Here is a 3230-nt window from a genome sequence, read left to right as displayed (position 1 = left end):
TCCATCTACCGGTTCAATTCCCACTGAACAGAAAGAACATGAGTCAGAAGTACACATGTGAAGCATACCAAAATTCTGAAGAACAATGGAATTGCATCTCACCACTAACCTGACAAACAAGGTTCTTTGAAAATCAGTGATCAAACCCCCTTTGTCTGACTTGATTCAACCATATTCATGCAATGGGAAGCACATACTTCCTTCTCGGGCAGACTTTGACTTCCAGATCATTCATACCATCACCTACCCTATGAAACGTTCAAGGACCCACAAAGACGACCTGTGAAAAGGGGACCACTAGATTTTATATAACTCCTGTCCAAAGGATATGAAAACTTGGAGGACATTTTTTAACATGTTACAGTGAACAAAGAAAAGAACTACACGTATCTCTGCATGGAGCTTGATCCCTCACTAGATTTGTCTTCTCCAATCCCAGCACAAAAAGTGATGTCAAACAGTCTGTGCTGAGCTCTGCCACACCATATCCCTCCCTACATGTCCTGGAGAAGGAGGCGGGTCTAAGTCTGGCATTGAACAGCAGCTCTTCCCTTGCACAAACCCAGAGCCCAAATCCCCTCAGTGATGCTGCAGTCCGCTAGTGACTACAGGTGATGCAGCTATTCTTCTCACATACCTACCCACACAAATCCTGTTTGCTTCAACTTTGCTGGGAAGGTACAGAGTAGCACTAAATCCTATTTTACTACAGTCAGGATAAGGCTTATACATCCATTATGTAAAGTAAACCTTGCTAAAAAGGCTTATTAAAACCATGCACCATCTAAAAACTGGACTCTCAGATTTCCTAGAAACTCTGTAACATTTTCCTTCCTTCATCTGCCATTGGGAAAAAACATTAAAGTAAAGACCTTTCAGTTGAATTACTGACTAGATGTTCATCTAGCAGTTTCCATTAAAAAAACTTCCATAAGTAAGCAGCAAGATGATACATCCCACTGTAATTTATTTTGCCAGAGAAAATTCACACAAACCACTGCATTATTAGGATGAACTATTTTTAATTAAAGTTCCTGAGGAAAAGATAAACATCAACTAGGAAAAGCCAGCCATGTCTGGAAGCTATATTGAGAATAAAAAAATAAAATGCCAAAACATATTACAGAAATGGACATTTAACATTTGAATGACGATTTCTAATAGCTCAGATGAAGGAAGAACATGAAGCTAGAGTTTCAATCTAGGGCTGATTCAGATGCAATCCCTTCTGTTAGGGATTTATGGCTGTGAAGCTACTCAATATCAATGAGTATGCTTTTAGCAAGGTTATGCATATCAGACTGAGAGACACCTGCATGTTCCCTTTGGGAAGCAAGTTGGGGATGATCACTGACAGTGTCTGACAGAAGAAGCTTCTGCAGGAAATCCCTTCAAGCTAATGGGACTCCACATAAATCTCCAAATTCGATGTGTACTTAAACCCTGAATCCAGTGTTGCCTTCATTCTTAAAACTTGTGGTAATATTTGCACTTGTATGACAGGTCTGGTTGCTCACTTCATACAGATGCATGCCTAGTCTCCTTTGAGTCTCCCTAAATCCTTGCCCTTCAGTGACAATCATGTAGCAACGAGATTCACAGACTGGTGACTTGTTTATGCTGTCTACCCAACAAGTTTTTCTGTAATAGCTTCTGCCTCCGGCAACCCTCTGTGCCAGTATAAAAGTCACTTTGTCTTAGACTAGGGGAGCAAAGTCAGCAGCAGAAACAATTTTTCTACAGTAAACACCGAGAAGAAATGATGAGGGTTTAAAGATTGCTGTTAAAAGCTGTGATTTGGAGGGCAGCCAATGAAAGGATACTCAGTTCAGGCAGAAGCTCTTTAGGCACACGCATGTACTACAATCCTAATCTGAGAAACACAATAAATATCAAGCTGCTTTCAAACATATGCCTGAACAAACTACTCTAGTTGCAGTTAAAGAATAAGAATTGGTTGCATAGTAGTTGGGCCTTGAAGACCACTGGCTATCCCTCCTCAAGAGATCAGGAATAAACAAGCAAACAAAAAGTCGTGTATGTTTTAAATAATCCTGTGCCTTGCTTTCTCCCATCAATAAACCCGGAGTAAATCACACAGAGAATTCCATGATGTAATTTATTAACTTTTGTGAAATACAATAAGGGTCTTTGACTGAAAACATTTTGATAGTCCTAAACACATTAATAAATGTCAGCAAACACTCTGAAGTACCTTCTTTCATTTTTGTGAGTATGAAAGAACTACTTGTACTTTAAGCAGTTATATTGGCTAAAAATTTGTGTAAGACTACTCAGAATTCTTACATACGCAACAGCACTGCACATTCATGATTTTTTTTCTTGAGGACTATTTTCTTTCCTGCATCTGTAATACTAACCAATGGTACTTCAAATTTATTTTTAGCATGTGGTTTCTTCTTTCTTAATTTATCTTTTCTCACTACTGGAACTCAGTGGAGACAGTCCTTAAGCTTGACAGTATTAGCAGTGAATCTACCTTGAGCCTGAAATGAGTCTCAAGTTGACATTAGATAGGGCTTCCTGGATGTGGCTCACCAGCAGTTTACATATGGCTATTCCTTGCCACACCCAAATATGAAAACAAGGCATCAGTATCTGTTTACACCATTGCAAGAAATGCTACAAACATCATGAGATCATCACAGGAAATTCACATAGCAAAAATGTAAAGGAATTAATAATACAAACAGAGGAATGTTTCCAGGCAAATAAATTTCATAACAAAAAAAGAGGGGCAGTGTCTTCCAACCTCTGTTGCATTAAAGAAGAAATGCCAATTACAAATTAAAACCAGAGTGCTTGTATTTCATTAAGGTGAGGAAGGAAATTTTGTCTGCCTTCTGATAGCTGTTTGTGCCAGCCAAAAATGAATTTATGGCGTAATTGAAATTACATTCCTCTTCTGCTACTCACTTGCTTCTGCTGAGCATCATTATGCTGATGCAACTTATCATGTTTTATATCTGAAAGAGCTGTTCTGTTTCCACAATCCCACCCTTTGTAACATCACTTTCTAAAAATCTGGGCATTAAAATCTCTTGTCCTCTCCTGGTTCCCTTTCATCAAAACTCTGCTGACAATTGTGAGACAAAATACAGAGGATGCACACAATCTCAAAACACTATTAAATCTTCTTACAATTAAGACATACTTTTACTGTCACAGGCAAATTTTCATTTTGAGTTCTTGGTTCCAGTGTCTCTCAT

This window comes from Chiroxiphia lanceolata, chromosome 1 (assembly GCF_009829145.1).
Source record: "Chiroxiphia lanceolata isolate bChiLan1 chromosome 1, bChiLan1.pri, whole genome shotgun sequence".
In the NCBI taxonomy this organism is placed as follows: Eukaryota; Metazoa; Chordata; class Aves; order Passeriformes; family Pipridae; genus Chiroxiphia; species Chiroxiphia lanceolata.
This window is presented reverse-complemented; position numbering follows the sequence as displayed.